At 41.0% G+C, this 13361-nt stretch overlaps 1 protein-coding gene and 1 pseudogene across 8 annotated transcripts in view; one reads left to right on the forward strand and one right to left on the reverse strand.

The window, feature by feature from the left end:
• The window catches only part of AP2B1 (adaptor related protein complex 2 subunit beta 1), a 138452-nt gene that overhangs the window by 98215 nt on the left and 26876 nt on the right, over positions 1 to 13361 (forward strand). The window lies entirely within an intron of this gene.
• Positions 11990 to 12625, reverse strand: LOC112609546 (annotated as a pseudogene). The gene has a single exon (XR_003116212.1). The product of XR_003116212.1 is annotated as a 60S ribosomal protein L13a pseudogene (transcript).

The following is a 13361-nucleotide window of genomic DNA, read 5'->3' on the forward strand; positions in this document are numbered from 1 at the left end:
TTTTTTTTTTTTTTTTTTTTTTTTTTTTTTTTAGTAGAGACAGAGTTTCACCATGTTAGCCAGGATGGTCTTGATCTCCTGACCTCGTGATCTGCCTGTCTCAGCCTCCCAAAGTGTGTATTTTTAAATTTTTTGTAGAGACAGGGTCTTTCCATGTTTCCTAGCCTGGTCTCAAATTCCTGGGGTCAAGCAATCCTCCCATCTTGACCTCCCAAAGCGCTGGGATTACAGGTGCGAGCCACCACACCCAGCTGGATTTTTCTGTTGTAGGTATTCCTGTACATCTCTCCACTCACTGCCATCATCTGCATACTTTTCATGTTCCCATTTTTTCTGATAGAACTATCTTAAAATTTACTTAAATCAGTGTTCAATGTTTACATCAATTTTTTTTTTCTTCTTTTTTTTTTTTTAGAGATAAAATCTTTTTGGTCACCCGGGCTGAAGGGCAGTAGTACAATCATGGCTCATTGCAGCCTGAAACTCCTAGGCTCAAGCGATCCTCCTGCCTTAGGAGGATCTCAAGTAGCTGGGACTACAGGTGTGTGCCACCACGCCTGGCTGATTTTTTATTTTTATGTAGAGATGGGGTCTCACTGTGTTGCCCAGCCTGGTCTGAAATTCCTGGGCTCAAGTGATTCTCCTGCCTCAGCTTCCTAAAGTGCTGGAATTACAGGTATGAGCCACCACACCCTGCCCAGTGTTTACATTATTATGACTGTATATACTCTTTGAAGCTGAGCCATGTATTAAAGTGATTTTTCCTCAGCAAAGCTTTTTGTAGATAATTGGAGTTAATACTCGTTTCTGTTGGTGTTTTTAACTATAATTTAATCCCAAATTCCATTGAGATCAGACCCTTCAAAGTATACTATCAGTTTCCCTCTCTTAAAGTCTCTTCTAGAATGATTTACTTGAATGCCTGGAACATAGCTATCTTCCTGGGACCTCCTTTCATCTTAACCCTGGGGATTCATTCCCGTCATCAGCTCTCTCATACTCAGGGTCTCCTATTACAGTGTCCTTTTCTTGGTTTACTCCTTCTTTTGATGAAACACATTTTCCAGTGGATTCCTGAGAATAGGTATGTAGACTATTCCATAGATTTGAGCCTTTACACGTTTTTAAATATCTCTTTTAGTCTGTCTTCATACTTGTGTGACAGCTGCTGTATAAAATTCTAGGTTAGAAATCATTTTCCTCCTAATCAGAAGCCGTTCTGATTCTTGATCCTTGCCTTTGCCCTGTTTTTTCCTCAATGAAAGCTTGTACTTTGTCCTCAGTGTTTCACATTTCACAATGATATGCCTCATTGTGACTCTGACTGTCTTTTCACCCATCATGCTGGGTACTCATTGGGTTCTTTAAAACTGGAAACTCATGTCCTTCAAGTCAAGGAATTTTTCTTTAACTTCTTTGTTGATGCTCTCCCCTTCATTTTCTCTATTTCTTATCAGAAGTCTTGCTATTTGGATATTGATTCTCCTGGACTGACTCTGTTTTCCCCTCCTGTTTTCCATCCCTGTTTCCTTTTGCTCTACTTTTTAAAACCTTGTTTATGGGGACATGCACAGTAGCTCACACGTGTAACTCCAGCACTTTGGGAGGCCAAGGAGGGCGATCACTTAAGGCCAGGAGTCCAAGACCAGCCTGGCCAACATGACGAAACCCCATCTCTACTAAGAATACAAAAATTAGCCAGGCATGGTGGCACACGCCTATAGTCCCATCTACTCGGGAAGCTGAAGCAGGAGAATTGCTTGAGCCAGGGAGGCAGAGGTTGCAGTGAGTTGAGATCACGCCACTGCACTCCAGCCTGTGTGACAGAACGAGCCGTGAGCCTTTATCTCAAAAAGAAAAAAAAAAAAAAAAACTTTTTTATGAAATATTTTTAACATTACAGAAATAAGCAGAATAGTATAATGAGTCTCTGTGTACCCATCATCCAGCTTCAATAATTATCCACGGTTAATATCATTTATACCCCTTCCCACAACCCTACTCTATTCTTTTGAAGCAAATCCCAGAAATTTATATCACTTAATCTGTAAATATTTCAGTAGCTCTTGTTTTTTTTTTGCTTGTTTGTTTGAGATGGAGTCTCGCTGTGCTGCCCAGGCTAGAGTGCAGTGGTGTGATCTCAGCTCACTGCAACCTCTGCCTCCCTAATTCAAGTGATTCTCTTGCTTCGGCCTCCCGAGTAGCTGGGATTACAGGTACATGCCACCATACCTGGCTAATTTTTGTATTTTTAGTAGAGACAGTGTTTCACCATGTTAACCAGGCTGGTCTTGGATTCCTGACGTTGGGTGATCCTCTCTTGTGGGATTACAGACATGAGCTACCATGCGTAGCTCGGTGTGTATCTTTAAAACAGGTCTCTTTTAAAAAATTTAACTACGATAACTATTCTCACAACTTAAAATATTAGCAAGAATTCCTTAATATCACATATCAAATCAATGTTCAGATTTTATTGTAATTTTTTTTGTTTTATTATTACTTTGTGTTTGAATCAGTAAAGTGCACATATTATGGTGGGTTGATAGCCCTTAAGGCTCTTAAGTCTCTTTAGCTACACTGTTTAATATGATAGCCACTAGCCACATGTGGCTATGTAAATTGAAATTAAATCAAACAAATTCAGTTTCATCATTGCATCAGCCACATTTCAAATACATGTGTGGCTAATGGTTACTAGATGGGACAGTAGTGCAGGAGTAGAACATTTACCTTACTTTAGAAAGTTCTGTTGGCAGTGCCAATCTGTAGCCTCCTCTTCCGTATTTCTTTTACCTTTGGTTTTCAGCAGTTTGACTATTATGTATGTAGGTGTTTTTCTTGTATTTCTCTGGCTTGGAGCTCACTGAGCTTGGATCTGCAAGTTGATAGTTTTCCCCAATTTTGGAAATGTTTTGTCATTCTTCAGATTTTTTTTCTACTTCATTATGTCTCTTCTCTCATTCTAGAACTCCAGTTACATATGTGTTAGACCACTTAATGTCATCCCTCAGATCACCGAGGCTGCTTTTTTTTAATTTAATCTTTTTTTCTCTCTGTTCTTCAGATTGGATAATTCCTATTGATCTGTCTTCAAGTACACTGCTTCTTTCTTCTATAGGCAACAACCTTCTGTTAAACTAATCCAGAGCATTTTCATTTCAGATATTGTACTTCTTAATTCTAGGATTTCGATTTGATTTTTTGCTGAATTTTCCTCTCTGGGCTGGCTCAGTTCTTTCAAAAGTTATCTTTAAGTCTCTGTCTAGAATAGAAAGGCTTTCTGCCAGCCTCATGGGGAGCTAAGTTGGGAAAGAGGGCTGGAGAGTCTTAGCATTCAGTATGCATTAATTCATTTCATTCACCACCCCTCAGCCATGTTTGGCTTTTACTTCTAAGTGCCATCTATTTTATCATCTCCAAAAGAATCAATCTTCAGTTTTATGGAGAGCCTAGAGACCTAAGAGCTGTCCAGCAGTGTAGAATCGAGGTTGGGATCTAGAAATCTTATTGACATCTTAATCCTCTCTCTTTTAACACTCCCCACCATATAGTTCCAGAGGTGTTACCAGTCCTAAGCCTTTGAGAATGCTGTGGTAGTATTGCTAATCCATCTGCTTTCCAGGTACCAAGATATTGTTGCTGTTATATCTTTTTCTTACTATCTCTATGAATTTATACCTTGAAAATTTTTTATTTTCCTTTAGTTATGGCAGAACTCTTTCCAAGAGAAAAGAAACTTAAATGTGATTTTTCAATCTACTGTCTCTGCCTAGAGGTCTGATAGCACCTTAAAAATTTTTCTTTCTTTCCGTCCTGCTATACAACTTTATAATTAGGAACCTTAGAAGTGAACCTGTGGAGAAAGAATTAACCCTTTCCCATGTATAGTTTTTGTTATCCCTGTCTTTATTGCCTTTAAATCTCACATAAACATTGTTGAATGAGAGGCTGAATATTAATTAGAGAAAAGAAATAGACACAATGTCTCTTGTTTGTTTTTTTTTTCTTTGCATATCTTTCTAAAGGCAATATTCATCAGTCTGTTCATTTAACCTTTGATTAGGGCAGAAAGTGTTGAAGACACTAGCTGCAAAGGACATGATCTTACAATCCTGTTTACTCATGTCTTAAGATCATTGTCAGCCAAATTTTGCTAGTATATGGCTCTGAGGAAATTCTGTCCCTTGCTACTCCTACATGTAGTTCCAGCCTGTGAGACAGTTAGTTGCAGATGGTGCTTGTCCCTGATATTTCATGTCTTGCATATGTCCGTTCACACTCAGAAAGCCCACAGCTGTAGCTATTATACCAGAAAAACTGGTAGACGCTTCCAAACGGAAGACCTTTTCAGCAGCTTCCATCAAATGAACCAAACCAGCTTGGCATTTGCTGACGTTTTTTGACTGTTGTGCAAGCCAAACAAGTCAGTGTTGAAGCCTTCTTTGGTCTTCCAAGATCCACAATTGAGGACTGCACACACTGATTGCATTTGTGGGACCATGATGCTGCTTGAATAGACAATGAGTCCTTGAAGTGGTGGATCTTTTGGGAACTATATAGAGGTTCTCACGTCAGACAGTTGGATCCAATGTTGGATCTGCTATCCAAATGATCCCTGTAGACCTAAAAATATTCCTCCTAAAATATTCCATAAGCAGTATGTAGGTACTGGAGTCTTAATTATGAAAGATTGAAACATTGTGCTCTCAAAAAATAAAATAGAAGATTACTTACTGAGATTGCTACTTCCAGTTTGACATATTCTTCATGTCCCATCAGGACTATAAACATATTCTTTAATCTCATCTGAGAAATTCAATATATTATATATTCGTATTCAGTATTCATATTCAGTATTCATATTCAATATATTACAAACTTGGGTCAGATTACCCAGGTAATAGAAATCCATGCTGACATCCTGAGAAAGGATAATGAATTTCACACAGTAGTTCTAAAATGGTAATAAAAGTGATTTGTGGGCTTTTATTTGTTAAATTCACAGCCATCTTTTTATCATGATTATAAACGAGGAGTTAATGATGAATAATGGAATCAGTTTTATGTTTCTAGTTTAATAAATGATTAGAAATAGATTTAACCTTGTGGTCTTTAGATTTAACCTTGTAATGCAGTAGAGGACTTTGAATTCTGGATGTAAAATAGCTACCTCTTTCTAGTCCCGGCTGATAAAAACCTAGATTATAGGTTGGAAATACAGAGAACTCACTCAGATTTTTCCTCAGCTGGATTGAATTTGAGAGCCATACCCTGCTCTCATTCATGTTTACTCTCTTACATTTTGCTATAGCATGATGTTTAATGAGATGGGGAAGAAAGTGCATTATTCATAATTTTTAATGAAGGGGTTATGCATAGGCTTTGTAGTATTAAGGTCCATACATATTTGAATAAAACTGTAGAAAAGCTTTGAGCCATGTGACCATGTACACATAAGGAATGTAAAATCTCATAGTTGGAAGGGATGGTCTTTAATTTTGTCTATTTCAAACCCTATCTGTTTTTGATGGAATTCACTCTGTATTGGCAGTGATGGGAAAATCAGTGCGTACATGAATGCCACCAGTGATTTACCACCCTATATGACCCATTCTGTCTTCATAAAACTCTGTTAGGCAGTTTTTTATTTGGCGTTTTTTTATTTTTGTTTTCTTTTTTTGAGGGGGGAGGGTACAGGGGTGGGGGGAATCAGAGTCTCACTCTGTTACCCAGGCTGGAGTACAATGGTGTGATCTCTGCTCACTACAACCTCTGCCTCTTAGGTTCAAGTGATCCTCCTGCCTCAGCCTCCTAAGTAGCTGGGATTATAGGTGCCCGCCACCACGCCCAGCTAATTTTTTGGATTTTTAGTAGAGATGAGGTTTTTTCACCATGTTGGCCAGGATGGTCTCAAACTCTTGACCTCAAGTGATCTGCCTACCTCAGCCTCCTAGAGTGCTGAGATTACAGGCATGAGCCACCACACCTAGTAGTTTATATGAAATAAAATGTCTTCCTTTAGGTTCTATCTGTAGATCCTAGTTCTACATTTTGAGATTTTTTTTTTTTTTTTTTTTTTTTTTTTGAGACGGAGTCTCGCTCTGTCGCCCAGGCTGGAGTGCAGTGGCCAGATCTCAGCTCACTGCAAGCTCCGCCTCCCGGGTTCCCGCTATTCTCCTGCCTCAGCCTCCCGAGTAGCTGGGACCACAGGGGCCGCCACCTCGCCCGGCTAATTTTTTGTGTTTTTAGTAGAGACGGGGTTTCGCCGTGTTAGCCAGGATGGTCTCGATCTCCTGACCTTGTGATCTGCCCGTCTCGGCCTCCCAAAGTGCTGGGATTACAGGCTTGAGCCACCGCGCCCGGCCCATTTTGAGATTTTTATAGATTAAGTTTCTGAATCAAGGCACCCAGGGCCTGAAAGTCAATCAGGTGGGCCTGTAATGAAAACATACTCTTTGTCTGAATTTATTTTCTTTTTTTTTTTTCTACTTCAGGAAAGCCTAAGTTTATGGAAGGACATTTATATAATGTCAGTTTTATTGTTCTAATTTTAGAAGAAAATCCATTTAGAAGGAGGGACCCTGGTAAATATAGTTGGAATCAGTTATAGTTTGGAGACTGAAGGAAAATATTATCTAATCACTTTTGAAAAGTGTGTGAATGAAAGATGATCCTTGACTTGGTAGCAGCCTTCCTTTCCAGGAACCCCTGAAGGAGTTGAAGGGCAAGTACTCAGAACAGGAAAGCACAGAACTTCTCGATTCCATAGCTCCCGCTGTGCTCCTGACAGTAATTTATGTCCCTCTATATGACCTGCTTCCCCAGTGGAACTACCCAGAGACAGCATGTGTGTTCAGTGGCCTGCCCATCTGTCCAGTCATCTTGACAGCCACGTGTCCTCCTTTTGTCCATGTAAAGTTGTACTGTCCACCAGGCCGAACATAGGCACAACCATGAACCCATTTGATTTCTGACTTGCAGCTAACTAATCTGAGGATGTATGCTTAATATCTAGAACCTAGATTTGATTCTAGATTGACACCTATTACTGCCTATTATTACTGAAGTCTGTTCTTTTATTGAATTTCTACTAGGTCTTCTATGACATACTAAATTAGAGTAGAATTTTAATCACCTTAACTGGTAGTTTTCTAGTCTTGCCTTCAGGATTTTTTGATTCAGTACAGTATTATTAAATGTTTTTGTTTGTTTTTTTTTTCAGTCAGGGTCTTGCTCAATTTCCCAAGTTGGAGTTCAGGGACACAGATACAGCTCACTGCATCTTCAACCTGCTGGACTCAAGTGATCCTCCCACCTCAGCCTCCCAAGTAGCTGGGAATACAGGTGCATGCCACCACACCTAGGTGATTTTTTTTTTTTTTTTTTTTTTTTTTTTAACTTTTTGTAGACTTGAGGTCTGGCTATGTTTCCCAGGCTGGTCTTGAACTCCTGGGCTCAAGCCATCCACCTGCCTTGGCTTCCCAAAGTGCTGGAATTACAGGTGTGAGCCACCGCACCCAGCCTAAATGCATTTTTAAAGTTTAACAGTCACGCCTGTAATGCCAGCAGTTTGAGAGGTCGAAGCAGGTGGATCACTTGAGGTCAGGAGTTCGAGACCAGCCTGGCCAACATGGCAAAACCCTGTCTCTACAAAAATACAAAAAAGTTAGCTGGGCATGGTGGTGCACGCCTGTAATTCCAGCTACTCAGGAGGCTGAGACAGGAGAATCGCTTGAACCCAGGAGGCAGAGGTTGCAGTGACCCAGATTGTGCTATTGCACTCCAGCCTGGGAAACAGAGCAAGACTTCATCTCAAAACCAAAAACAAAACCCAGTAAGCCTACATAGCAAATAATAGCTCAAGTTGTCCCTCCACCCCCCTCTCTCCACCCCTGATTATTAACATAAACAATGTTTGAAGATGAGACAGCAGCAACCAAGGGCATATCAGCCAGTACATGTAGCTGTGTAGCTATCATGAAAGGGAAAAAGAAAGACTGGTCCCTTTCGGCTTGTCTGTCAGGCAGGCTGAAAGGCCTATGAAATTATTGCTGACTATTTCTGGCAACTGAAACTATTTAGAGTAATTCTGTTGTAGGCTGTTAGAAGAGGAGAGGATTAGGGGCCAGTAAGATTTCTGAAGAGTAACTGGGTTGATCAGTATAGTATCGCAGGGGGGTTATACATTGGCAGAAAGCAGTCACATATACATTTGCTATAAGTTCTTGATTTATTTTATTTAACTTATAAAACTTTTTAAATGAGGAAGCTACCCAGGAGTAGGAACAGATGCAGTGTATCTTAGCATGATTTTCCCTTGACCCTGAGTTCCCTGTGAGGCACACAGCTGCCAGTGACACAGGTATGGTCCTATCAGAGTCATGAAAGTTGCTTAATTCTTGCTATACCACTGGCCTGTTACACTCAGGTAACCCTCAGGTAGGTTACCTATTATACTCAGATACCTAACTTAACAGCAAATGTATATGTGACTGCTTTCTGCCAATGTATAATCCCCCTGTGATACTATACTGACCAATCTTTTTTACTGGCCCCTAATCCTCTCTTCTTCTAGCAGCCTACAACAGAATTACTCTATATAGTTTCAGTTGCCACAAACAGCCAGCAATAATTTCACAGGCCTTTCAGCCTGCCTAACAGATAAGCCGAAAGGCACCAGTCTTATCTTTTCCCTTTAATGATAGCTACACAGCTGCATGTACTGGCTGATGTGCCCTTGGTTGCTATTGTCTCATCTTTGAATACTATTTATGTTAATAGTGGGGGTGGGGTGGGGCTGAGGGACAACTTGAGCTATTTGCTAAGTAGAGTTTACTGTTAAACTCAGGTAACCCTGAGTATAACTGGTATAGCCAGTGGTATAGCAAGAATTAAGCAACTTTCATCTCCCCACCTGGAAGAATTTGCATTAATAGTTTCTAAGCAGAAGAGGCAAAATCTTACCAAAGGTCTCCAAGACCTTGGGTGATCTAGCTATGCCTTTCTCTCACTCCTTTCCTCATTGATTTCATCTTTTACTCCTCCCCTTCACTGTAGCCACTCTGGTCTCCTCACTGATCTTAGAATACAGTATGCTGCCACCTCATGACCTTTTAATTGACTGTTGTCCTTGTCTGGAATGTGCCTTCTCCCAATCTCCGTATCTGTATAGCTTACTTACTTCCTTTAGGTTTTTACTAAAGTAGTACCCAAAAAAGAGAATAGAATGATAGTTACCAGAGGATGGGGGGTGAGGGAAATGAAGAGAAGTAGGTTAATGGGTGCAAACATACAGTTAGATAGAAGGAATAAATTCTTTTTTTTTTTTTAAAGTCTCACTCTGTTGCCCAGGCTAGAGTGCAATGGTGCCATCTTGGCTCACTGCAACCTTCACCTCCCAGGTTCAGCCTCCCGAGTAGCTGGGATTACAGGTGCCCGCCACCATGCCCAGCTAATTTTTATGTTTTTATTAGAGACAGGAGTTTCGTCATGTTGACCAGGCTGGTCTAGAACAACTAACCTCAAGTGATCCGCCCACCTCAGCCTCCCAAAGTGCTGGGATTACAGGCCTGAGCCACCGCACGCCTGGCTAAATAGTACCTTTTTAATAAGATTTTCTCCGTTCATTCCCAGTACTACCAATCTCCCTTATTTTTACCCCATAGCATTTCATTATATTTTAATTACTACTGAATTATTTATTATCACCTCCTGCCCCTCTCCTACTAGAATGCAAATTCCAAAGGAACAACAGTTTTTGTCTATGTTTTTCCCCCCACTGCTCTGTCTCCCAGTGCCTGGAATGAAGTCTAGCACACAGTAGGTGCTAGATAAATATTTGTTGTTGAACGAGTCTTTTTGCTTTCATTTAAGAAAGTATTAACCAACATCAGATTCATCTAGTTCTTGAACCAAACTAAGTAAGGCCATCTCTTCATCTTAACAGAGTACCTACCCCTAAACACAGCTTCTGCCTGTTGTTTCTCAGCAGCCTTGCATTCTGTCCTCTGACTCTGATATAATACCCTTTTATCTGGATAGGTCTGGTCCTGGTCCCAAGTTTAATCTGAAGACTATAATCACAAATTCATTTTCTCTCAAGAAAGCAGAACAAATATTAGAAGCTGTTGCTTCCTTGATATTAGGAAAGGCAAGATCACAGCACATTAATGGACCCTATTTTCAAAATTGGAGATGATTAGGAACATAGCACAAGTTAACTGTGCTCACATTTTGGGAATTTTTTCTGTTGCTAACTTATATCTGTATGTCTCTTTAAAACCAAATTGCCACCATGAGACTATTAAATTATTATCCTAAAGAGCCTTAGACTATTTTGGTTAATATTTCTAGAGTAAATTTGGAAGCTCAAACTCAGTAAATGAAGAAGTTCAAGGATGCTCTTACAAGTGTTTTGGAGCCTCAGGAAAAACTAAAATCATTTAGATGCCCAATAGGAAATGGCGCTGAGCAAGCCCTTTTTACTGTGAAAACAGAAAAGCCTGTCTTTTTCATAATCCTGATAAACACAAAGGTGTAAGGAGGCAAACTTTAAAAGCAAGGGCCTGCCAGGCGCGGTGGCTCCTGCCCGTAATCCCAGCACTTTGGGAGGCTGGGGCGGCAGATCACTTGAGGTCAGGAGTTCAAGACCAGCCTGGCCAACATGGTGAAACCCCATCTCTACCAAAAATACAAAAATTAGCCGGGCATAGTGGCATGAGCCTGTAGTCCCAGCTACTCAGGAGGCTGAGCAGGAAAATCACACGAACCGGGGAGGCAGAGGCTGCAGTGAGCCGAGATCGCACCACTGCACTCCAGCCTGGGTGACAGAGCAAGACTCCGTCTCAAAAGCTAAGGCAAAAAAAGTTGTCTTTTGGCAATAGGTATTCATTATTTCTCTTTGCTTTTAAGAAAACAATTTTTTCAGATACTCAAAACAGTCTTTTGCCTTTAAACAGAAAAAAAAAGGTTTTTTAAAAAGGGTCTAGTACTTTTCAATTTCCGATTTTTCTTTACTTGCTATTAGAAAGCTTACTTTGGTGGGAAATTGGCGTGATTATTTAGAAATTGAGAGATAAGGAGTGAAAAGACTGAGACCCATAAACTGAAATTCAACTTTGGAAATGAATTTTTTAAAGTCTCACTTAATGAGACTTAAAAAATGAACCACCCATCTGCACTGGAGTTTGTGTTGCAGCTTTGAGGGTGTGAATTTAGCCTGACCTTCCCTAGTTTTCTTTACCTTTCTTTTCTTTTCTTTTTTTTGGTGGGGGCAAGGTGGGGACAGCGTTCTCACATTGTCTCCCAGGCAGGAGTGCAGTGGCGCGATCACAGCTTACTGCAGCCTCGACCTCCCAGACTCAAGTTATTGTCTCACCTCAACCTGACCAGTAGCTGGGACTGTAGGTGTCCACCACCACGCCTGGCTAATTTTTTATTTTTATTTTTGTAAAGTTGAAATCTCACCATGTTGCCCAGGCTGGTCTCAAACTCCTGGGCTCAAGCAATCTTCCTACCTCGGCCTCCCAAATTGCTGGGATCACAGATAGGTGTGAGCCATGCCTGGCCTCCACAGTTTAGATGGCTATAGTGATGGCTATGGGTGGGCTACTTTTTCTACCCTCCACAAAGGTAGTCTTTCATGAAAATTGTGACCTACTCACCCTTTTTCCAAATGGCTTTGCAGGGGCGGGGCAGGGGATTCTCTTTTAAAGCAGTACTTGAGAATCTATTTCAGTTGCAAAATAGTTAACAAAATTTGATTTAAGTAGTTCTGACCTTGCTGTGCTTTGGACTTCTCCCATTTGACAGTCCTAAAGGTTCGTCATTCTAATTTTCTCCTGTTCCAATGGTGATTTTGACAGTGTAATCCAAAGTCTTTTAAAGCAATGTCTATTCATACCACTTTACAATCTTTATCTAATCTTTAGTGTTCTGGAGATTTAATTTGCTGACATTTCTTTTCTTCTTCTTTTTTTTTTTTTTTGGAATTAACAGTCTTTATTGGGCTCAGACCAGGAGTCCATGGGTCTTGAGGACCTCTGTGTATTTGTCAGTTTTCTTCTCCACGTTCTTCTCGGCCTGTTTCCGTAGCCTCATGAGCTGTTTCTTCTTCCGGTACGGGATCTTGGCTTTCTCTTTCCTCTTCTCCTCCAGGGTGGCTGTCACTGCCTGGTACTTCCAGCCAACCTCGTGAGCCAAGCGCCCCAGATAGGCAAACTTTCTTGTAGGCAAACAGACGCACGACCTTGAGGGCAGCAGGAACCACCATCCGCTTTTTCTTGTTGTAGGGCGGTGGGATGCAGTCAAATACCTTGAGGCGGTCCAGGGCTGCCTGGCCTTGCTTGGTCTTGTGGGGTAGCATGCCTGGCGCTGTCCGCCAGAAGATGCTACTGGGCGCCCGGAAGTGGTAGGGGCCTCGGGAAGGGTTGGTGTTCATCCGTTTGCAGAGGAAAGCCAGGTACTTCAACTTGTTTCTGTAGAAATTGCCAGAAATGTTGATGCCTTCGCAGCGTACGACCACCACCTTCCAGCCCCGCAGTACCTGTTTAGCCACGATGGCCGCCAGGCGGCCCAGGAGATGGCCTCCACCATCAAGCACCAGAACCTGCACCTTCGCCATCTTCGGCAGCTGCCTGGGAAAAGCAATTTGCGGACATTTCTAATTCATGGTCTAAATTATTTGAGAGTTTTTTGAGATTGAGATTAAGCAGATCTCATAGCAGAATGGGGACTACAGGAGAAGTCATAGTATTTCAGTTTCAGTGTCTTTTGGTTTCTGTTGGCTTCCTTTCGAATCAAGGCTTACTAAGAGAGATTGGCTTTTAGGAGCTCATTGCCTTTTTAAAGTCCAATAATTATATGTGCTACTGGAGGATTTACAATTTTAGAGATCATCTGGAGGCTCTGTTCAAAGCTTTCATTTCTGGTTCTGAGAACTGTTTACATATGAAAATTTCAGACGCTGAAGTGCATATTAGGGACATGGAACCATTGCCTAATCTGTCAAATTTTCCCTGTAAAGGATTCCACTGTCCACATACTCTTAACGAACAACGTCCTAATGTCTCCTGAGAATAAATCAATATGGCTTTATACTCAGGATGAACAGCAGTTTGGTACCATTTGAGGCCTCCTCAGCTATCATATAATCCACCTGATCTATTGGGTGGACTAAGAAAGAATATGGGAAGAGAGTTCTTGTTTGAATCTTAGCCTTGGAAGTGAACTAAAGATGCTGTTCAGTTTAAAATGGAATTAGTACTGGAAGGAAAGTCATTCGACATTTCATGACTCTTTCTGCTATGTTTTTAACTCTATCAGATATTGTCTAATATCATAGATAGACCTTTCTGTTT

This window comes from Theropithecus gelada, chromosome 16 (genome assembly GCF_003255815.1).
Source record: "Theropithecus gelada isolate Dixy chromosome 16, Tgel_1.0, whole genome shotgun sequence".
In the NCBI taxonomy this organism is placed as follows: domain Eukaryota; kingdom Metazoa; phylum Chordata; class Mammalia; order Primates; family Cercopithecidae; genus Theropithecus; species Theropithecus gelada.